The 23,766-nt window shown below is 46.6% G+C and overlaps 2 long non-coding RNA genes across 5 annotated transcripts; one reads left to right on the plus strand and one right to left on the minus strand.

Moving 5' to 3' along the window:
* Positions 1-10: 10 nt before the first annotated feature.
* LOC123583421 lies at positions 11-16,335 on the plus strand. The gene is made up of 4 exons (XR_006704867.1): positions 11-465; positions 4,547-4,792; positions 5,122-5,287; positions 15,698-16,335. It is a non-coding gene; the product is annotated as an uncharacterized LOC123583421 (long non-coding RNA).
* Positions 1,024-6,742, minus strand: LOC123583420. 4 transcript variants are annotated; one of them, XR_006704864.1, is made up of 4 exons: positions 5,095-6,742; positions 4,472-4,975; positions 2,794-3,018; positions 1,024-1,073 (listed from the first exon to the last, which is right to left on the minus strand). It is a non-coding gene; the product is annotated as an uncharacterized LOC123583420 (long non-coding RNA). The 4 variants fall into 4 exon arrangements; XR_006704862.1 differs by lacking the exon at positions 1,024-1,073 and having other exon boundaries at positions 1,090-3,018; positions 4,472-4,656; positions 4,774-4,975; XR_006704866.1 differs by lacking the exon at positions 1,024-1,073 and adding an exon at positions 4,117-4,238 and having other exon boundaries at positions 1,090-3,018.
* Positions 16,336-23,766: the final 7,431 nt, after the last annotated feature.

Genomic DNA, 23,766 nt, shown 5'->3' on the forward strand with positions numbered 1-23,766 from the left:
TCTTCTTTCCTTCCTCCCTTCCTTCCTCCCTTCCTTCCTCCCTCCCTCCCTTCCTTCCTTCCCTCCTCCCTCCATTTCGCCATTTAGCAGATATTTACATAGTTTACTGTGTACCAGGCACATTGCTAGGTGCTAGAGATCGAGTATCGTCCTCATGGAGCTTACTAGCAAAAAACTAACCAACTCACTAGTAAACTAACAAGTAACTCTAGTGTAGTTAGTGCTATAACAGTTTCGAGGGGTAGAAGTAGAGTAGAGATGGAAACTAAGTTAGGCTGGCTCCCTAGGGAAAGAGGTTTCTTAAAGGATGAATCCAGAAAGGATTCTGGAGCAGGCCAACCACCCTCGCATTCCTCACTCTCAGATATTCAGGACTTCCTTCTCCACACAGGGCCTCTTCCTACTCAGCCCCTAAGATTTTCCTGTTCTCCAAGAAAAGGGAAGAATAAGAAATCTACAGGACTGGTGAGACCTGTGCCCTGTTCTTTAGGGAGAAAGGGTGGGAGGGGTAAGTGGAAGGTAGGAATTGATGCCTGCTCGGTGAAGTGACTCTGGACGGAATTCCAGGCTGCAAAGCAATGTGTAGAGCTGATGAAGCCCTGAAGAAGTCACTGGCAGAACTACCCTGGAACTTGGCACACTGTCCCAGCCCCCATATCTCCCTGAGTGAGGCAGTCTTCCAGCCCCAGTCTGGTTTGTCCCTGCAGATCCTATAATCCCTTCTTTTAAATCAGAGATGCTTTTTTTTGGAGGGTACACTGGTTTGTTTTGCCACAATGTACCATTATGCTGAGGTCATAGAAAAGGGAACCAACCAGTAGAGCAGCTCTGTGCTTGGAGCCGGGCACTGTGTGTGGCACTTTACCTGCATTCAGTCCAATGGAAATGTAACTGTAGGGGCGCCTGGGTGGCTCAGTTGGTTGGGCATCCGACTTCGGTTCAGGTCATGATCTTGTGGTCCGTGAATTTGAGCCCCGAGTTGGGCTCTGTGCTGACGGCTCAAAGCCTGGAGCCTGCTTCAGATTCTATGTCTCCCTCTTTCTCTGCCCCTCCCATGCTCATGCTCTGTCTCTCTGTCAAAAATAAATATATATAAAAAAGAAAGAAAGAAAAAAGAACTGTAACCATAAGCAGACCAGGCTGAAGGGTCTGAGAACAGGGCTTTCAAAGATGGTCAGATCTATGTCTGAATCCCACCTGTACTGTTTATTAGATGGGTAAAACTGAGCACATTCCCTAATTTTCCTGAGCCACAGTTCGTGTAGTTCTTAAGATGGCAGTGCCCTAATCTACTCCAGAGCTTACTGTAAGGATTGAAATGACCATGTATGAATGGTGTGTGTGATTGTATATGCAGAACCTCCCTCAAGCATACTGCCTAGGACATAGTGAAGACCCAGTAAATGGTGCTTGAAAAATAGGTTGGTGTTATGCCAGTTTTATAGGTGAGAAATCTGGGACCCAGATGTGAATTTCTCAATGTTGCATGGCTAATACATGGCAGTCCTTGGAGCTGAATGTATCTCAGACCCCCAAGTTGGTATACTTCCACAAAGGCAATTTGGGGACCTATTTATAAAAGACATGCTTATTGTAGAATTAAGAAAATAAGGGACAATATCAAGAATAGAAATCATCCCTAGTCTCACTGTATAACAAACATGTTAGTGTATTTTCAGATAGTTTCCTTCTATGCACTTTTTATTTTTTATTTTTATTTTTTTAGAGAGAGAGCCAGCGTGACTGGGGAGGGGCAGAAGCAGAGGCAGAGAGAATCTTAAGCATTCTCCACCCTGCCACATGCCTTGATGTCACAATTTTGGGATCATGACCTGAGCCAAAACCAAGAGTCAGACACTCAACCAACTGAGCCACCCAGGCACCCCTATGCACTTTTCATTTAACATACTCAGTTAAATACTACATATGCAATTTTGATTCCTACTTATTTGCTTTGCATCACATAAGCATTTTTCCACATCATGAAAACACTCTTGCATTTTTAATGGCTGCATAATATCCCACTATTTGGATGCAGCATAATTTGTTTAACCATCCCAGCATAGCACTTTTTTTTTTTTTTGCCATTTGCACAGTTTTTGCTATTAAAAATTAACATCTTTTATACAAATCTTTGCATCTATGATGCTTTCTTCTAAAAATATCATGGCAAATTCACAGCATATAGCAAAGCAGACAAAAACAAAACAAAACAAAACAATAAAGAACTGTCATGTAATCATCATCCAGCCTCAGTGATGATCACGCTTGGCTTATCTTGTTTTTTCCTCTCCCATTTATTTCAAATTTTGGGTTTCATATTATTTGAGTATTGATTTTTTTGAAGCTGGATTCCTAACAGAATTACTGGGTCAGAGGATAGAATGCTTAGTAAGATTTTGGATTTATTTTGCTCGGATCACTTGCAGAAGGGTTATACAAATTTGTACTCTCACGAATTGTGCATGAGAGTGCTGGTCTTATTGCACCCTGGCCTGCATTAACTTTTAGTTACACACACACACATTCACACAGACACACACCTCTTTTTTAACACACCTTTTGCCAACTTGGCAGGTGAAAGGGCTTTCTTTATATACATTTGTTTAATTGGTCTCTGGACTTACATTGAGAAGGCACCTGGTGACCACAGTGGAGTAAACCCTCCTGAAAAACCCCTAGGAAACACACTTGTACTTCCTGGGGACCCTAGCCAGGACCTGTGGGGTGGGGGATTCATTTTTCCTGCTATGCTGGGACCAGGGCAGGGAGGAGCTTGGGAAGAATGCTCACCTCATCCCATGGGCAGCCACCAGGGGTCAGGATGGGGCCAGAGATCCTGATGGTGGGAGCGAGGGTAAGAATGGCCAGCAGCCAGACCCTGCATTTCCTCTGTCTGACCACGGCTGGCTGCACACACAGCTCCCCTCTGCTCCTCAGATGGTGATTCCAGAATGTTCTGGATGGCTGTCCCCTGCCTGATCACTCCTGCCTCTGGCTGCTCCAAGGTTTGGCTTGCTAAAAAGAGAAAGGATGTTTGAGAATTCTATTCTGTTTCTCTCTCTACACACTGTGAGACCAAGTTCACCAGGAGCAGGGCTTTTTAACCGGAGGGCCATAGACTAAGGGACTCAAATAAAATGGGCAAGTGGGGCATGAATATCCATTCCCCACCCCTCCCTTGGGGAGAGGACAATATTTGTTTTGTGAGATTCTCAGAGGGGGATCCATGCCCCTCTAAGTCCAGCATTTTCTGGTACCCCCACATGCCTCCTAAGCCCATTTGCTTCCTGTGGGTGCTGTGAAGGGAGCAGGTTAGTGTTGAAAACAGGGGTGGTCTTGGAGGTTATGCTAAGGGGTTGAACCTTCTGTATTATGCAGTGGAGCTGAGAGATAAGAGTCTGGGGGAGCCTGGGTGGCTCAGTCAATTGAGCGTCAAACTCTTTTTTTTTTTGAAAGAGAGAGCAAGAGAGTGAGAGCCGGAGAGGGGCAGAGAGAGAGAGAATCCTAAGTAGGCTTTGCACTGTCAGTGCGGAGAGCAATGTGGGGCTCAAACTAATGAACTGCAAGATCATGACCCAAGCTGAAATCAAGAGTCAAATGCTTAACCAACTGAGCTACCAAGGTGCCCCAAGCATTCGACTCTTGATTTTGGCTCAGGTCATGATCCCAGGGTCGTGGGATTGAGCCCCACATCAAGACCCACATTGAGCATGAAGCCTGCTTGAGATTCTTGATCTCTCTCTCTCTCTCTTTCTCTCTCCCCATCTGCCCACCCCTCTCTTTCAAAATGGGGAGGGGGGAGCTGAATTTTTCCTAGGGTGGGGTGGGGTGGGAGAAGGGAGGTGGACACTCTAACCATCTGAGCAGTCAACGGGGCTGCACTAGATTTGGGTACACACCGACGTACCCTGCCTCACACTGTGTTTATGTGTGTTAAATGACTGGCATGGTGAGCAGAGGATCAGGGGAAGGAAGGCTGATCCCAGGCCAGTGGTGGCCAGTGGATCTTGGAATCTGTACCTCTGAGCCATGGGTGGCAACAGGGACAAGATGTCCAAGGGGGAGATAAACCAGTCAGGTTATTATCTGCCAGGGCACTGCTCTGAGTCTTACCTCAGCACTGCTGGCTCTCACAGCCCCTGCACCTGTGCATCTGCAAGGTGGGGTTAGGGCCCCCTGGGATTCTCAGACTGGTGCTGGCTGGCCCCATGGGTGCAGCTGGGGTCTTGGAGAGGCTGAGAGTCAAGGCCAGAGTTACCCAGCACATCAGATATGAAGGAAAATTCATGAGCATTCCTAAATCCCACGTTAGTACTCCATTTTATTTCATAATAATGGTTTCAATTTGTATGTAAAGATAACCTGAAGATACAGCAAATTGTGATCATTACCCACATCCCTGTTTGGCAGCCATGGGAAGGGAAGGAGGCAACCATTTAAACTACAATGATCATACTTATGTGCATACAGGACATTTGGCTTCAGGCTTCCTGGTGTCTGGTCTTCATTCTGGACTTAGCAGTTCACCCGTCTTATTTTCCAGGGCAGAATTTCATCTCTCGAGGCTGCAACTGCTTCTTCTCACAGAACTTCCTTATTAAATGGGGAACGAGCACATGTGAAAGGCACATTCACATCTAGTTGACTCTTTCTCTATGATGAAAATAGAGAAATTGAAAAAATATTTTAAAAGTGACATCTTCGAAGTAAACTGGGAACGACTGTTCAAAATGCTGTGTGCCAAGAATAAGTGCGGGGAGATTTCCACACCTGGGAAATTTGTTTTCAGGTAAAGAGGTTCCTCCTTCTGGCCTGGGGAGCCTGCAGGGGCCCCACCCTTTCCTCCCTTGCCCTTGTGTGAGGCCTCCTTCCAGACATGGCAGCCGCAGATCCGGTTCCTGCTGTTTACACTCCAGGTTCTCCCTGGCAAGGCTGCTCTTGGTAACCATAGAGACCAGGAGGTGCCCCTGCACTGAGTGTTAGGTGGAAGAGAACAAGGGCTTTCACACCAGGAGGTCACCGTCACCCCCCCCCCCCCCCCCCCCCGCACATACCTCCCTAAGGAATCTCTGTTTACACGAGCACATTTACCTGTCCCATCTGTTGTTTGATTCATAGTCCTCCAACCACCCTGGAATAGGTTGAGATGGTGCAGGCTGATCATCATGTGAGGCACGGAGAAGTTGAAGGCGATTTCACCCTTCAGTGCGGACTAAGCAGCCAGCATGTCCCTGTTCCGTGGTGTGGATCGCTCGCCAAGCAAAACATGGGGCTGTATGCCTAGGTCAGCTCTAGAGTTTCTTATGTGGTATTATTTGTGATTGTGCTGCCCTCCACCCCCTACCCCTTGGCTCTGGAGGGCAGGGGCCCCAATTCAGTGCTAAGCAAAGCCTGAGGAGCAATAAGAAGCCAAAGGCAGTCACATGACCTCCGGTGTTGTTAGCCCCTTCCCAGGTCCCCCTGGGCTACTGGGTTCTCTGGATTTGTTCTAAAATTCAAAGCTCCAGCTACTCCAGCCAAATCCCCACGCTGGTGAGGAGGAGGCAGTCAGGGAGAGGGGAGATGAGGTGTGGGGGCGCAGCAAAGCTGTGACGAGCTGGGGACTGTTCCTTATGCTAGGCTCCAATGGCGTGGGAATCTGCTGCAGAAAGGAGAGGGAATGTTGGTGGGAGGCAGACAAAGAAGCCCAAAGCACTAAAGGTTGGGACAAACCTCTAGCAGCTGTGGTAGCTACGACTGGGCTGGACCCCCCTCCCTTTGGAATGCATTCGTACTAGTAAAACCCATTATCCGATGGGTTTGGGATGTGGCCAGTTTAGGGTGAGAAGGGCAGAAGGGTGGGGGTCCCTGTAGGAGACAGGGGTGGAGTGAGGGTAAGGGGTGAAGTCACTTGACATTCAACTGTCCAGTAACTCCTTATGATAGGCACAACTTGGATGTTAGCCGTGAGCTTGACCACAGGCTCCACACAGGTAGCTGGGGCCCTTGACAAAGCTGCAGGGGCCTCTTCCCAGCAGCCTCGGTGTCTGAACAGGCTCTGGAGTCTGTAGATCGTGTGTTTTGGGGAAAGTTGTGTGACCTCTCTGAGACTCAGATTTATTATCTATTAAGTTGGACATAGTCCTGCCTCATGAGTGTGAAGAGAGTTAAGCTGCACGGCCCGGGAAGAGCCTGGCAGAGTGGTTGCCACAAGCCTGGTCCAGCAGTCCTTGCTCCGGACCACCCCTTCCTTCCTGGCCTCTCGCTCCTGCCACTTAGAGGCCATGCAGCTAATACACAGCTCTCTGCCACAGCTTCTGGGCCAGGAGCTTCGTACCCAGCCCCTGTGGTCTCCCAGAGCCTTTGGCTGGTTGTGTCTAGTCTCCAGGACTCTGCCTGGGGCTCTGGAGCAGGAGGCTGGACACAGAGCCACAGACCTTTGGGAATCTGCAAGGCTGGCATCTCCAAGCTCTGGAGAAGGAACCTTTCCCTGCCTCTTGGCAGGGTAGAAACTGGCTCCAGTCTCTGGTCCAAATAAGCCACTTCAAGGTTTCATTCTCATTGGACCCAAGGCTAGACTGGGCCTCTCTTCTCTGTTACCTAAGAGGGAAGGAGATAGGGATTGGCTGTGAACCTGGACCTGCTCTGACCATGTAGGACCTGAACTTGCCAGGAAAAAAGGCCCTGTTTGGAGGTGGGACGGGGAGAAGTTAGAGCCCTCGACTCCGTGCACCATTCTGCCAACCCTGGCCCTGTTTATCTTCACCTGAGACTGAGACTAGGTTGCCAGTCCTGACCCAAACTGAAGCCAGTGATTTTGGGCTGTAGAGAAGTCCTTTGTATGGCAGGGCAGACATTCCAAGAGTGCATCTGTGAGAGGTGGAGAAAAAGCCCTCAGTTAGAGGGCAAACCAGAAGGGGCTAACAAGAGAGATTTGTGCCAACAGCAGACATAGCTCTCTAGGCGCAATTAACAAAAGATTCGAGCTCCAAGTCCTCATCAGAGACTCTCCTGTGGCACTCTTCATTAAGTTTTACACATGGTAGTTGCTGAATGAATGACAGCATTAGAGGCACAGCCAGAAGAGAAGGGAAAACAGTGGGAAAAAACACTTATGGAGAGAACAGGCCTGTGTGCAGCCTGGGCCGTGGGACAGGTGGGAAGCATTGCAAGCATAAGGCAACTGTGTGCTAGGGGGCCCTGTATAGGCCAAACGTGGCACAGAGTCAGTGTCCTAGTCTTCATGGGTCAGATGTCACATATTGCAGGATTGCCTGGTTTACCACACTACTGTCTCATGGTTGGGGTGTAGACAACTCTGACCTATAGCTTTTCTTCTATTATTCTTGGTACCCAGTCAGTTGAGCACCAGCCTGTATTTGTGGGGTTTGACTTTTATTCCTATCGATAGTAATATTGTTCTAAGAATGGAGGGGTCATCTCAACCCCCTATAGTGTCTTTTCCACACACTAGTCACTGTCAACCTTTTACAGTGAATATCAGATACATCGCTTCTCTGCTCAAACACTATTCTTATCTTCCCCTTCAGTCCATCCACTCTAGCTACACTGGCTTCCTTGCTGTTTCGTGGATGATACCACGCACCTGACTCTGCCTTAGTGTTTCCTGCTGTCCAGAACATTCTGTACTCTCCCACTTCCTTCAGGCCTTTGCTCACTTACTGCTTTATCATCTTTTGCCTGACCTGGCCTGATATGAAACACCCCATCCCACATTCCCCAGCCTCCTCACCTTGTTTTGTTTTGTTTTCCAGAGCACTTGTCAGCATCTGCCCTTTTGTGTTTCTTTCTTGATTACCTGTCTCCCTCCACAGGAATGTAAGCTCCTCCTTGAAGGAATAGACTTTTTAGTTTTTATTTTTTTTATTTTTTAAAAGTTTATTTATTTATTTACTTATTTTGAGAGAGAGGAAAAGAGAAAGAATCTCAAGCAGGCTCCACACTGTCAGCATGGAGCCTGACAGAGGGCTTGGTCCCACAAACCATGAGAGCATGACCTGAGCCGAAATCAAGAGTCGGACGCTTAACCGACTGAGCCACCCCTAATTTAATTTTTAAAAAGATTTTATTTTTAAGTAATCTTTGCACCCACTGTGGTGCTCAAACTTACAACCCAGAGATCAAGAGTAGTACATTCTACTGACTGAGCCAGCCAGGTGCCCAGAGGAATAAGTTTTTAAAAACTCACTGTTGTGGGTGCCTGGGTGGCTTAGTCGTTTGAGCATCCGACTCTTGGTTTCCGGTCAGGTCATGATCTTGTGGTTTGTCAGTTCCAGCTCTGCATCTGGCTCTGCATTGACAGTGCAGAGCCTGCTTGGGATTCTCTCTCCCCTCCCCCCGCCCCCACCCCCCACCCCCCCTCTCTGCCCCTCCCCCACACCAGCTCGCTTGCGCTCTCTCTGTCTTTCTCTCAAAAATAAGATAAACATTAAAAAGAAATAACTCACTACTATATCCTTAGCACCTAGAGTAGCACTTGGCACATAAGAGGTGCTGAATAAACATTTGCTGAATTAATAAGTCATGAAGACTTTGAAAACACCCCTCTTGCAGGGTGTTCCTGGCTGCCATACTATGGTTAGTCCTCTGCAGGGGCTGAGAGGTGGCCATTGGCAATCTGCCTGTGTTTGCCTATCCATAAGGGTGTTACCGGACAAGGGGCCATTGCCCAATGCCCAGTAAGCCAAACACCCACATGGATTTTGTGGCACCACATCAGACACTTCCCTCAAGCTGCCTGCTCTTCACAGTCTCCCAAGAGGAGGCCGAGTCTTTCTCTAGCTTGTTCCTACCCCCGCCATCCCCAGGGGCTGCTTCTGGAAGGTCTGGCCATTCTTCCTCTCCTCTAATCATCTAATCCCCTGGGCCCAGAGGAGCAGCCTCCCAAACCACAGAACAAGGAGGTGCTGTGACTCCTGTGTGGGTCTTTGGTGGCATGCACTTGGTGACCGTGCTGGTGTCTCTAAGGAGGTGCCCTTCAGTGGCTGTTAACGCCTAAATTGGGAGCCAGAGCAGGGCGAGCTACAACTCCTAGGCCAAGTCCGGCTGCCACCTATTTCTCTATGACCCGTGAGAATCTTTTTTTTTTTACATTTTTATTAAAAAAAAATTTTTTTTAAGTAAGCTCTATACCCAACATGGGGCTTGAACTCAGGACCCCAAGATCCAGAGTCATATGCTCTACCGACAGAGCCAGGTGCCCAAAGACTGAGTCTTTATAAGATCTGTGATCATTTTCCTCCTCTTTCCCTTCCCAGAACCATCATCTGGGGTTGAGCCACCATTACCTTTTGCCTAGGCTACAAATATGGCCTAATTAGGGACACTACTCCACGTGAGTTTCAGTCTAGTTCACCCCCTCGTAGTCACCAAGTTCAACTTTTGAATCATCATGTTCAAAGGTCCTCCCAGCTTCCTTTCGTATGGGTTGGCCAGGCATATACAGCTTTCCATATAGTCCAAATGACTACAATTTGGTTTCCCAACTTTGTTTTCTATTTCTTCCTTTCCTATACTTTGATATACGCCTTTCCCCCCCACCCCAGGTTCTGTGCCCTTTACACTCTCCTCTCTGTGGGAATGGATTTGGTACCCATGAAAATTAGTTCAGCTATGAGTGACCGAAAACCCAGTGTAAGGGGCCTGTTGAGATTGTACTGGATCCCCTTGGACCTGTTTATCATTTCCCACAGCTTCTGCATATGCAGAGGGCCTGGGAGCAACCTTTAGCTTGAACTAGTGAGGAAGGACAAAAGCCCAGTCCCTTGTCTCAAATTAAGACAAACTCTGAGGTGTAATTTGTGCTCTGGAGCTCCGTTTCAGGATCAGCCTGAGGCTGGCACTTTGCTTGAAAGCACACCCTTGTTTTCCCCTTTCCTGTCTTGCTTCCCACACTCCCTTACTTGTTCCTCCTGGGAACATTTAATAGTTCACTTGCAAGTGAAGCCTGGTCTCAGGATCTGTTTCAGGCAGCCCACCCTAAGACATAAACACAACAGCAGCTTAAACAAGACCACGGTAGGTCTCATATGGTCTTTATGATTTTCATGGACCCAGACTGATTCAACCCTATAGTGCAGCATTCTCAATGTGTAGCTTCCTCTTAGGTCAAAGGTAGCTGCTCCAGCTCATTATTAAGTTCACATTCTAGCCAGCAGGAGGGAGAGAAAGAAAGGAAGAGCATGCCCCCTGCTTTGAATACTTCCTAGAAATTGAATACCTCACTTCTGCTATATCCTTTTATCCAGAATTTGGTCATGTGGCCATGCCTGGCTGAAAGGGAGGCTGGGAAATGTAACCTTTATTCTGGGTGTCCAGTTGCACAGCTAAAATTTTGGGGGCATGACTACATATCTGATGGAACAGATATTAGGGGACAACGAATCATCTCAGTTACCCCCTCCTTCTTATCTCTGCCTGTCCAGATTGTTCAAAAGTCAGTACAAATGCCATTTTCTTCATGGATTCTTCTGTTAAGAAACAAAATTCAACTCAGTAAATTTGAAGATCAAATTGGCTTATTGAAGGATTCATGAATCAGGCAGCATCTCATCTAGCAAGTAGAGGAGAGCTCCACTGAGCTAAACAAAAGAAGGATTTTCAAAGGCATAAGAAAAAAAAGAAGAAAGGAATTTATTAGCAAGGAGTGCATTGTTTAGGCAATGTTGCCCTCCTAAAGGGAGGGGAAGGGAGCCATCAGGAAATTTTCTAGTATTGGCCAGGAAATTCTTTGTTGATTGGTTAAACATTACATTCCTGGAGGGTTAAAAGTGCAGTTAGGTTAGGCTTTAAGTCTTGGCTTACTGACTTGGGGCCTTAACCTGATTGATGCCGTTTGGGTCCTGTGTTTTGTTTTGTTTTTTAATGTTTATTTTTGAGAGAGAGAGAGGAAGAGAGAGTGCAAGCAGGGGAGGGGCAGAGAGAGAGAGAGAGAGAGGGAGACAGAATCCCAAGCAGGCTTCACACTGCCCAACGTGGGGCTGGAACTCAGTAACCATGAGATCGTAACCTGAGTTGAAGTTGGACGCTTAACCAACTGAACCACCCAGGTGCCCCTGTGGTTTTCTTTTTAACGTAGCCCTACTTGAGGATAAAATTACTCTTTTTTCCCTCAAAAAAAGTGCATCTCTGGGGGGTGGCTGGCTGGCTCAGTTGATAGAGCATGTGACTCTTAATCTCAGGATTGTGAGTTCAAGCCCCATGTAGGGCATGGAGGCTACTTACAAAAAAAAGTGCATCTGTCATACCTTGTCTTAATGAAAAGATATTTTATTTTCCCAGGAAGTAGAGATGCTTATCTTACTTTTAGCAGCTTTTATTACATACCTTAATTAGAATTCTTAACCCTTAGAAACCTTAATTTCTAAGTGAAAACTAATAAGTAAGTGGGACACCTGGCTGGCTCAGTCGGTAGAACATGAGACTCTTGATCTCAGGGTTGTGCACGCTGGGCATGGAGCCTACTTAAAACAAACAAACAAACAAACAAATAAATAATAACAACAACCACTAAAGAAGTAAGTTAATTGTGAGCTGCCTGTTATACTGATGAGGTTTTGGGGTGATGGTGGGGTTTGGAGCTATTGACCAAGAAAAAATTCTTGATGTCTTTGGTGGAAAGATTTTATTGAAGTGGGGATGGGGGGAGTGGGAGGGGAACAAGAGTTGCCCTGGGGTTGTGGAGAGTGGCTCATTATACACTATGGGGCTGGGGGAGGTAAAGACAAGAGGAAGTTTCCAAAGAAACTTTCATATGCTAAAGACTCACAGATTATTGGAGGCCTAGCTATTGTCAAACTAAGGTTGTTTTTCCCTCTAGCAAAGCATTAACATTAAGACAGTAGGGAGTTCCTGGAGAAATGTTTTACTCTGCCTGCCTCAAGTATTTTTCAATGGGCTGCAGGTTATAAGGAAATTTAATTTTATCTGCCATTTCCTTCTTGCCTCTGTTCCCCACATCACTATGGAGGGGAGGGTGATGTTGGGGTTCCAGGAAACTGAGTCTATAGGTTTCTGGAGATTAGGCTATTGATAAGATTGCCTTTTTCTTGTAATTTACCAAGACATTTGTAGACTGATGGAGACTCTGTCAGTTTAACCATTTGTTTTCTTTCCTTTCCTTTGTTTTGGGCAGCCAGGAGTGCCTGAGGAATACCATACATATTCTACCTGGGGGGAGAGAGAGTGGTGTGCTAGCTTGTACTTTGTCCTCAGCCCGCCTTATGCTCCCCCTCCAATACCAGCATTCTTTAAATTTGCAAATGTATAAATACCTTTCATAATTTTTAGAAGCATTTGTCTTTTAAAAATTTTCTAATATAGCACTAACACATCCCAATATCTTTTAGTTTCCCTGTAATAAGAGGTCAAAAGTAGATAGCCTATGTTCAGTAATTATGATGAAGTTTTGGTGTGATGGTGGGGCGCGGCGGGGCGGGGGAGGTGGTTTCATGGGGTCCAGAGCTGATGGTCAAGAATTCTTGAAGACATCTTTGGTGCAAAAATGGTGATTTTATTAAACCATGGAGACAGGACCCATGGGTAGGAAGAGTTGCACTGGGGTCGTGAAGGGGAGCTCATTATATACCCTCAGGTTGGGAGGGGGTCAGGGATTAAGTAAATCTCTAAGGTATTTTGGAAGCAAGGTTTCCTGGACCTTGAGGGGCTAGCTGTTGCTAGGGAAACACCATTTATCACCATTTAATAAAACCCCAGTCATGAGACCCCTCAGATGCATATGGGGGGCATGGGGCATAAACTTGGAGCTTGATTGCCAGCATATATCCTGGGGCAGTTGAGATAAAGGAAGTAGATTTACAGGATTCTCAAGGTTGGAACAATATTAAGCCAAGATTCTCTTTTGCCCCTAGCAAAGTGTCATCTTTGAGGCAGCTGAGCTCCTAGAGGGAGGTCAGTCACTCTGTTGGTCTCAAGGACTTGTCAATGGACTATAGGCAGTAAGGGAATTTAATTTTTCATTTGCCTTAGTTTCCCACATCACTCTGTTGGTCAGTCACTCTGTTGGTCTCAAGGACTTGTCAATGGACTATAGGTAGTAAGGGAATTTAATTTTTAATTTGCCTTAGTTTCCCACATCACCATGGCAAGCACTTAAACCCCTTTCCTTTGTTCTTGGGTAGCTAGGAGTGTCAGAGGAATATCACACGGATTCCACCTGGGGGTGGGGGGATGGGGTGCCAGCCTGTATTTTGCCCTCAGCTTGCCTCATGCTCCTACATCAATTAATGATTTATTATTTTATCTTCTTGGGAAATGGTGCTGAGATGGGGATATTCAATGATGTTAAATGAACTCACCACTTAACTTTTAAGTTTTAGGTTAGCAAAGATTTCAGGTTACTAAAAAGATTTGGGGAAACTATTTAAGTAGACATAAATATTGCTGAGAAGTTCATTGATAAACTTTTATGTTGCTTACATCTATTTAATTCACTTGTTTTTAAGAATTGTTTAGGTTACTGTGATGCCTGGGTGGCTCAGTCGGCTAAGCATCTGATGCTTGATTTTGGCTCAGGCCATGATCTCATGGTTGTGGTATTGGGCCCCCCACACTCCCAGTCGGGGTCTGCTCTGACAACTGTGGAGCCTGCTTGGGATTCTCTCTCTCTCTCTCTCTCTCTCTCTCTCTCTCTCTGCCTCTCCCCTACATGCACACACATGCCTCTCTCTCTCTCAAAATAAACAAACATAAAAAAAAAGAATTGTTTAGGGCACCTGGGTGGTTCAGTTGGTTGAACATCCGACTTCAGCTCAGGTCATGATCTTGCAGTTCACGAGTTCAAGCCACACATCGGGCTCGAAGCTGTCCCCCTCTCTCTGCCCCTGCCCTGCTTGCACTCTCTCGCTCTCAAAAATAAACATTGAAAAAAAGAGAGAATTGTTAGATTACACACAAAAGCTTTATTAAACATTAGACAAAATCAGTCATTATCCCAAGCTATTTTTTTGGCAGATCTTATAAGAGATAACATGAACTTATTTGGCTAGTAAACTCACGCGGAAAAGAAGTTTTATATTTGATGTTAACTCTAAAGACATGCCTGTTTTAATTAAACCAATGAGTTTAAACTTTAATTTACTGAAGATTATCCTAGATCGCATTGTTATGCCCAGAATTCGTGATCCCCAAAGGCCACTAGGGAGCCGAGTCCGATGCAAAAGCAAAAGAGCCTTTATTGGAGCTAGCTCGAGCTCAATCCCCTACCTGCACCGACGCAGCGGTGAGATACCGGAGGGGGGGGGGGAGAGAGAGAGAGAGAGAGAGCGAGTTTCAAAAGCACAAAGGTTTTATAGGGGTCTAGGGGCAGTTGGTGAGGTAATGGCTGTGGCCTCAGCTGATTGGCTGGGGAAGGGTCCGAGTCCTGTTACGCAGGTCGCTGGGCGTGTTTTGATCAGGAAGTTTGAACGGGTGAGCGGGAGGTTACTCAAGGGGAGGAGGCGTGGTCTAGGTGAAGGACACAGAACAAGATGGAGTTGGCCGGCATAGGCCCGTCCTTTCAACGTGAACTTGAAAGACTTTTGGATTAGTTTCTATCTTTTTGAGAATTTTATTTTATTTTATGTTTAAAAATTTTTTTTAACATTCATTTAATTTTGAGAGACAGAGCACAGGTGGGGGAGGAGCAGAGAGAGAAGGAGACACAGAATCCGAAGCAGGCTCCAGGCTCTGAACCATCAGCACAGAGCCTGGCATGGGGCTTGAACTCATGAACCACGATATCATGACCTGAATCAAAGTCGGATGCTCAACTAACTGAGCCACCCAGGTGCCCCTTTTTGAGAATTTTAGAACCTTCAAGTCTTACAAGCACTTACTTTCAAACCAACTAGAGCTCTTTAGAAATTAATTTTAGTAATGCCATCCAGAGGTAGAACAAGACCTCACATGTACAACATATGTATATAGACAAACACACAAACACATAGACAGATATAAAGACCTTATAGTTACTAATATTTGTGGATAAGATTTTTGAAGATTTGTATGTGTCTTTGGACAATGAATCTTAAGGAGGCTGTGCTAGCATTTGGAGACCACAGCCCTTTTAGAAGTTTGTGTTTTAAAAAGGCCTTTTCCCTCTTTTCTCCTTCGGTCTCAGGTGATTGTGGGCTGTGTTTACATATCCTTTTTTTTAAAACTTTTTTAAAAATGTTTATTTATTTTTGAGAGAGACAGAGACAGAATACGAGTGGGTTAACAATGCGAGTGGGTTAGGGGCAGAGAGAGAGGGAGACACAGAATCTGAAGTAGGCTCCAGGCTCCGAGCTGCCAGCACAGAGCCTGACACGGGGCTAAAACTCACGAACTGTGAGATCACGACCTGAGCCAAAGTCGGATGCTCAACTGACTGAGCCACCCAGGCGCCCTTGTGTTTACATTTCAAAGACGTGATAATGGATAGAGAAAGAATAGAAGTTCTTCAAGAATGACTTTGGTTTGCTAAGGCCAATGATTTCCAAGTCTTTTGCATTCAACAAGGTAAGTTTTGGGATTTGTAAAGAAGTAGGTGAATTTTGAATTGCCTCCTAGAGCTGATTTTTGTTTTGTCAAAGATTTGTTGCTCTCACATACTCAAAGAATCGGGTTGTAATTTAAATGCTATCATATCCAATGACATTATCTTCAATTTGCTTCTTTCCCTCTGGGTACCTAATTTTAATTTTAAATATTTCAGGCAATATTGAATAACCCTGCTTGGATCCAAAAAGACGGTGCAAAGGATATTAACTTCTCAAAACTCGGAGTCATTTCCAAGGATAGCCAAAATAAAGAACCAACAATCTGCAAATTCCAAGCCAGCAGAAAGCCAAGTCCAGTTATGCAAACAAGAAGGCAATAACTATTGTTGGGAGAGAAAGAACAAATAATGGGTCTGGATTTGCAAAGGGAGGGATGTGACATTTTATTTTCCTCTCTGGACTGGGTGCTCCAGACAGAAATTTAGAAGAATTGATTCTGGTAAGCATTTTTACCTTTGGCTGGCCTTTGCCAGTTTTTCCAGGATCCCCTCTGCAAGATCTGGTATCTACCAGCATTTCCCCTTGGCTGTTTAAAGGAATAATATAGCAGTTTACCAGGAAATCCTTCAGTTTGGACAACACTAGAAGGGGTTCAAATGAGGCCTCCCTTGAAGGTAGATATGGGGGTGTCTGTAAAGCCATGAACTTGGCAGATTTTTGTTTATGGTTGTGTAGTCTTTTCAGAGTGGAAAAACAAATCAGACAATGAATACTTGAAGGAAGGAAGAGGGGAGCAGTCTTTTCCCTTATGTGCCTTTTATATCTTTACTTTTTCTTTAGCCTTTTGCAATGAATCTTTTGTAATGCCTGAAGTTCCGAAACCTCCCACAAAAGACCACCAGAGTCATAAGTCAAAGCCAAGCGGCAAGGGTCGTTTATTGCAGGTTCGAACCTGGACCTCTGCGCACTCGTTGCCGGTGACGCTAAGAGGCCCCGATCAGGATTGGTACAGCGTTTTTATAGACAGAGACAAATAGCATAGAGGAGGAGTTCCAAATTATGAGGGGCCTGATTAGTTGATTTTAAAGTAAGGACATTTGTTGTTCTCTGATTGGGCGTCCTTTGTCCTTCGGTGGGAAGGCTTTGTCCATTACTTGTGGCGGGAGAAAAAGGGGGAAGGGGGAAGGGGAGGAATGTGTTAAACAAGCAGGTTTACAGAAGCGAGAAATGCCGGTTAGTTCATGTACGATCACTTATTCTATTACATTCCAGACTACATTTAAGAAGTTTTACAACTTACTCTATTATATAGTGGGTTACATTCAGGAAAGGTTTCACAACGCTCGTAGCAAACAGCAAGCAAAACAGACTTCTCAGCAATTGTATTTCTTATCAAAGATCCATAATAAGCAGAAAAGAGAACTTTGCTTTAAACTAAGGCAGGGCTGTCATTTGGATTTAAAGCTGTCCTTTTCATTCCCCCCTTTTCCTTGTGCCTAAAGAGCCAATCTTGGACCTTTAGTTTTCTATTTGTAATGTCTTGAGCGGTTGGTACTGAGTTGGTAAGACCATTAATTGCACAGCATTGAACCTGTCTTGGACAAAATTAATAATTTTGTTTATGATGCAGGGGCCTAATGTGAGAGCGAGAAGTAGAATGGCCAGAGGCCCGAGTAAAGCAGAGAGCAGGGTAGTTAACCAAGGAGACGCGTTGAACCAGGATTCAAACCACCCTGCCTCCTGTTCTCTTTCTCTTTTTCGTTTGGCTAGCCCTTCTCGGATCTTGGCCATAGAATCCCTTACTATTCCTGTGTGGTCAGCATAGAAGCAACACTCTTCTCCTAGTGCTGCACAGAGACCACCTTGCTGTAGGAACAGCAGGTCTAATCCTCTTCTGTTTTGTAAAACTACTTCCGAGAGGGAGGTTAGGGATTTTTCAAGCGAAGTGATGGCAGTCTCAATTCTTTCTATGTCTTTGTCAACCACTTCTCTAAGTATACTAAATCCCTTGTTTTGTATAGTTAAGGCTGAGATCCCTGTCCCTGTTCCGATGGCCCCGAGTCCGAATATGGTGGCTAGAGTTAGAGCCCCTGCAGTAATGAGTGCTCTCTTAGTTACTCTTTTGGGTGCTATCCACATCTGGTCTACATACTCAGTTGTGTGGTATATGATTTTTGGGAACACAATTACCATTACACAGAATTCTGACTGATTGAACATATCCTTATAGAGGCAAGGGGTTAATCCCGCATGAGAAGAAAGCCACCATGAGTTATTTGCTGGAATAATCCAGTTTTCTGAAGTATTGTATATATTTCTGTTACTTATGCATAAGTGGCTATATTTTGTTGGCACTGTTCCTATACATGTCCCATTTCCCGTAAGCACTGGTAGTGTGAGGCCGGGTCTTCTCTGTCCCCAACTGCAAGCGTCTGAGTTGTTTGCAGTGCTATAATTTCCTACTATTGCTACTGACTCGTAAAATGGAGGTTTTGTGGAATAGCACAGCCAACAAGCTTCTGTTTCATTGGGTTTAGTGTGGTTTAAGGCCTTATAAGTGGTATTCATCATTACCCATAAGGGGTCATCTTTGAATGGGATTTGAATTTTTTAGGGTTTTCTTGGAGTAGTCCCGGTTACAGTGACCACCTGAGTGGCCGGAGGATTAGTACCCTCATTTGTGGACCTCGGGGTAGTATTAGGCTTACTTGTGGGCCATACTGACTGGTTTGGCCCTGTTAGTGTTGGTGAAGCTTTGGGTTTTATTTTTAATCTTATCTGAATAACAGTTGCAAAGTAAGGCGGTCCCCGATACAGGTAAATTCCCCAATTTAGTCCCGTAATCCATCTCGTCTCCTTTTTTCCGTCCTCTAGGAATTTGATACGAATAAGGTTACAGGCACGGGTTTGCTTGGGACAGGGGCTGGCAAATTTCATGTCAATATAATGGGGTTTTACCTCCCATTTCCAGCTTCCATCATTGGTAGTGACACAACTCCAAGCCTTACAGTAGAGGGATTCGATTCCTCCACAGGTTTTTTTCATTGCTCCTGTTCTGAACCCGGGACATGCATAAAACCCACCAGATCTTATGCGCTTTTTTTCATTTTCTGGGGTTCCGGTCCATGACGGATTAGGACGCTGGTGGCTTCCGTTGGGGGGAAGTACCCCCATGGTTACGGCTACGTCCTCTAGGTTAAAATATAGATCAGGCCACCAGGCATTTAGGGGAGTATCGTCTACTGTGGTAGTATTATAGACTTCCTGGGTTTCTAAATTAGAAACCTCCCAAGTTAAAGTATAGGGTATATGGGGGTTGCTCGCAATACTTATCAGTCTGTAGGAGGTGAGCAGGAGCACGCTAATGAGTGTTCCTCCGATCATTGTGGGTCCGGAGCTGCTGCAACAGTCTTGGTATGGGACACCCAGGCCTTTGGTCTCAGCCGGTTTTCGAGGTCAGGTTTTCGACGCAGAGTCAATTTTAAAGGATGGGTCTTACTCTGGTCAACCGTCCAGGCGGTGTTGGCTTCCGGCACGAAGTCTTCTCGAACTGCAAAGGGATCAGCTGGCCGGGCGTGGGTGTAATGGATCCAGGTAGCAATCCTGTCGACTTTGAGAGCAGTGGGTGTGGTTAGGATCACAATGTAGGGTCCCTTCCACCGTGGTTGGAGGGTCTCTTGCTTGTGTCTCCGCACGTATACCCAATCTCCGGGTCGGTAGTGATGTGGCTCAGGAGGGGGCCCGTTCTCATAAATGGCTCTCAATCTGGGCCAAACTTCCTGGTGGGTGTGCTGGAGTTCCCTCAGGGAAATAAGAAGTTTATGATCATCAAATTCAGTTAACACATTAGACTGTAGGTTGGGAATTATGGGGGGGGGGTACTCCATACATGATTTCAAAGGGGGTTAATCCCAGTTTGTAAGGGGAGTTCCGCACCCTGAACAGAGCGTAGGGGAGTAAGACTACCCAGTTAGCGCCAGTCTCCATGGTCAATTTAGTTAAGGTCTCTTTTAGAGTTCTATTCATTTTTTCTACCTGTCCTGAGCTTTGTGGTCTATATGCACAATGTAGTTTCCAATCAGCCCCAATAAACTGCGCTATCCCTTGTATTACCTTTGAAATGAATGCTGGTCCATTGTCTGATCCTATTAGGGTAGGGAATCCGTACCTGGGCATGATGTCTTCCAACATTTTCTTTGCCACTACCTGCGCAGTCTCATGCTTGGTGGGGAAGGCCTCTGTCCATCCTGAAAAGGTATCTATAAACACTAACAAATATTTATATCCATATTTTCCAGGCTTTACCTCGGTGAAGTCTACTTCCCAATAGGCTCCCGGCCTGGTTCCGCGGGTCCTGGAGCCAGGGTTTTTCCCATGGTTGGTAGCATTAGTTAGTTGGCAAGCTTTACAGCTAGCAACTATCTGTTCAATTTTTGTCCTGGAGTCTTTAATGGTGATCCTAGCATGTCTTATTAAGTCTTGCATTTTTCTTGTGCCCATATGAGTGGCTCGGTGCATCTTGGATAAGACTTTATTTCCCATTTCTTCTGGGAGGATTATGCTACAGTCTGCTGCTCTCCACCATCCGTTAAGGCACTGAGTTAAAGGTAATTTTTGGATCCAGTTTAGGTCTTCTTTAGTGTAGGCAGGATTTTCTGGTAAACTAGCTGAACCGGGGTCTGGTAGGGTGGTCATTAAAGCACAGTCCACCTGTAAGGCCGCCTCTCGGGCCACCTGGTCAGCCAAATTATTTCCTCTGGCCACTGGTGTGAACGGTTTTTGGTGGCCTGGGCAATGTATGATGGCTAGTCGTTTAGGCAGCCAGAGTGCCTTTAAAAGGGCCAATATTTCTTCTTTGTTTTTGATAGTTTTCCCCTCTGCAGTTAACAGTCCCCTCTCTCTATATATAGCTCCATGTATGTGGGCCGTAGCAAAAGCATATCTGCTATCGGTATACACGTTTAGTTTCTTGTCTTTTCCCAAAGTCAGTGCCTTGGTTAAGGCCACAAGTTCAGCCCGTTGGGCAGAGGTGCCAGCTGGCAAAGGCTCTGCCCAAACAGTCTCAGTTTCAGTTGTGACTGCTGCCCCCGCGTACCTTTGACCCTGATGTACAAAGCTGCTGCCATCAGTGAACCAGGTAACCTCGGCGTCTGGTAGCGGGTGATCCTGTAAATCTTCCTGAACTCCATGAACCTGTGCCAATATCTCAGCGCAGTCATGGAGGGGGGGGGGGGGGTATCCAAGTCCGGGTCTGGTAACAGGGAGGCAGGGTTTAGTGTTCGGGGGGAGCATAAATGATTCGGAGGGGATTTAATAATAGTCCCTGGTAGTGAACCAGTCGGGCGTTACTTATCCATCGGTCAGGAGGTTGTTTGAGGACTCCCTCGATGGCATGAGGGGTTGTAACATGTAACTCTTGTCCCATAGTTAACTTATCAGCATCCTTTACCATTAGAGCTGTAGCAGCAATCATACGGAGGCAAGGGGGCCAGCCAGCCGCTACTGGGTCTAGTCTTTTTGAAAGATAGGCAATGGGCCTGGGCCATGGACCAAGGAGTTGCGTCAGCACTGCTTTGGCTACCCCCTTATTTTCATCTACGAAAGATGAAAGGGTTTGGAGACATCGGGGAGCCCTAAGGCTGGCGCCGACAACAGGGCGAGTTTAATTTGCTGGAAAGCCTGCTCAGTTTTCTCTGTCCACTCAAAGGGAGCCTGTTCTCGGGTGACCAGGTAAAGAGGCTTAGCTATCTCGGCGAACCGAGGTATCCACAAGCGGCAGAACCTGGCCGATCCCAGGAATTCTCTTACCTGCCTTCGCGTTGTGGGTCGGGGGATGCGGAGGACGGTTTCCTTCCGTGCATCAGTGAGCCATCGTTGGCCTTCTCTTAACAGATACCCCAAGTAGGTTACCTCGGATCTGCAAATTTGGGCTTTCTTTGCTGAAGCCCGGTACCCCAGGGCACCAAGTGTCCGAAGGAGATTTTTGGTGCCTTGCAAGCAAGCTTCGGCAGTCTCAGCGGTGATTAAAAGATCGTCAACGTACTGCAAGAGAGTCACTTCGGGGTTTTGATTCCGGTACTTACCCAGATCCTCGTGAAGTGCCTCATCGAACAAGGTGGGTGAGTTTTTAAATCCTTGGGGGAGCCGGGTCCAGGTGAGTTGCCCATTTATGCCTCTCTCAGGATCGGACCACTCGAAGGCAAAGAGTTCTTGGCTTTTGGGGGCCAGAGGCAGGCTGAAAAAAGTGTCTTTTAAATCGAGGACAGTATACCATTGTCTTTCTGGGTTGAGGGCACTTAGGAGGGTATAGGGGTTGGGTACTGTTGGGTGTATGTCCATAACTTGGCGGTTAACTTCTCTCAGATCTTGTACCGGACGGTAGTCTGCACTGTTAGGTTTTCGTATAGGCAGCAGGGGGGGTGTTCCAGGCTGAATGGCAGGGACGCAAGATGCCTAAGTCTAGGAGGTGACGGATATGTGGCGTGATGCCATTTCTGGCCTCCATTGACATCGGGTATTGTTGGACCCGAACTGGATCTGCCCCCGGTTTCAGCTCTATGAATAGAGCTGGGCGATGTTTAGCCAACCCCATACCCCCGGTTTCAGCCCATGCTTCTGGAAACTGCTGGAGCCAGGGCTCTATGTTTTGACTTTGTGAGGGTGGCCCCTGATGGAGTCGATATTCATCTTCTAATCTTAGAGTAAGTATGGTAATGGGTTGGTTGTGAGGGCCAGTCACTTGGGGGCCCCCTGGCGTAAAATGAATCTGGGCCCCCATTTTAGTGAGTAAGTCTCTTCCTAATAAGGGGCATGGGCTGTCGGGGATGACTAGGAAGGAATGGGTGACCTTTCCATTTCCTAGGTCCACAGTCCTCTGGGTGGTCCAGGGATATTTTTTTATTCCAGTAGCCCCTTGGACCCAGGAAGATTTCTCAGAAATTTTTCCATGGGGTCTGATCAAGACCGAATGTTGTGCCCCTGTGTCGACTAGGAATTGAACTGGGTTCCCCTCCACTTGTAGCGTTACCCTAGGTTCGGGGAGGGGATCCGAACCCCGTCCCCCCTATTCTGCATCTTGAGTGAAGAGGGCGGGTGTGGTTTTTGGTTGCCACGGTTTTTGATCATGACGTGGCTTTTTCTTTTTAGGGCATTCTCGGTCCCAATGACCTTTTTCTTTGCAATAGGCACATTGGTCCTTATCTAGGGGCTTTTGTTTATCCAGGGGCTTTTGGACAACAGCGGCCAGGACTTTGGTCATTTTCTCGGTGGCTTTAAGTTGCCTGTCCTCTGGAGTCTCTCTATTATAATAGACACGCTGGGCAATGAGGAGTAAGTCCTGAATCTGTTTTCCCTCCAGGTCCTCTAGCTTCTGGAGTTTCTTTTTAATATCAGTGGCTGCCTGATTTACAAAGGCCATTACAACAGCAGCTTGATTTTCGGGGGCCTTGGGGTTCATGGGGGTATACTGTCTGAAGGTTTCCATTAATCTTTCTAAATAAGCGGCAGGGCTCTCTGTCTTACCTTGTATTACTGAATACACTTTTGCCAAATTAGTGGCCTACGTGCAGCAGCCCAGAGACCCGCCATTAGAGTCTGGCGATAAATGCGCAGCCGTCCCCTACCTTCTGCCGTGTTGTAGTCCCAGCCATCCTGTGGGGGTCGGGTCAAGGGAAAAGCTGCATTAATGAGATCAAGGTTAGCAGTGGGTTGGCCGTCATCTCCAGGAACCAGCTTTCTTGCTTCCAATTGAATTCTTTCTCGCTCCTCGGTGGTGAACAGGATTCGGAGGAGCTGCTGACAATCATCCCAGGTGGGTTGGTGGGTAAACATAACGCTGTCTAAGAGACTTATTAAATCTTTAGGGTTGTCAGAAAATCGGGCATTCTGGGTTTTCCAGTTATATAGGTCACTGGTAGAGAAGGGCCAGTATTGAAGTCGGGGGTTCCCCGTATCATCGGGAGGCCCTATTTCCTGTAAGGGTAAAGCTACGGTGGAGTCAGGAAGGTGGAGTCCTGGCTCATGTGGGGCCCGCCTATGGGTATGTCCAGCTGGCCCTTGGACTTCGCCCCCACTAGGCATGGGCGCGGGTTGAGCCTCCCTATTCTCTAGTTCTCCTATGGGCTGGGCTACGGGAGGCTCTGCCGGCGCAGCAGGGATTGGGGCAGCTTGCGGAATAAGAGGAGGAACCTGGTAAGGGGGAGGGTCAAGGGAAAGTAAATCTTGGCTGTCGGGGAGAACAGGGGGTGCAGTTGGAGTTGGCGGCTTGGGAGGGTTGATAGGTTTA

The sequence above is a fragment of the Leopardus geoffroyi genome, chromosome B3 (assembly GCF_018350155.1).
Source record: "Leopardus geoffroyi isolate Oge1 chromosome B3, O.geoffroyi_Oge1_pat1.0, whole genome shotgun sequence".
In the NCBI taxonomy this organism is placed as follows: domain Eukaryota; kingdom Metazoa; phylum Chordata; class Mammalia; order Carnivora; family Felidae; genus Leopardus; species Leopardus geoffroyi.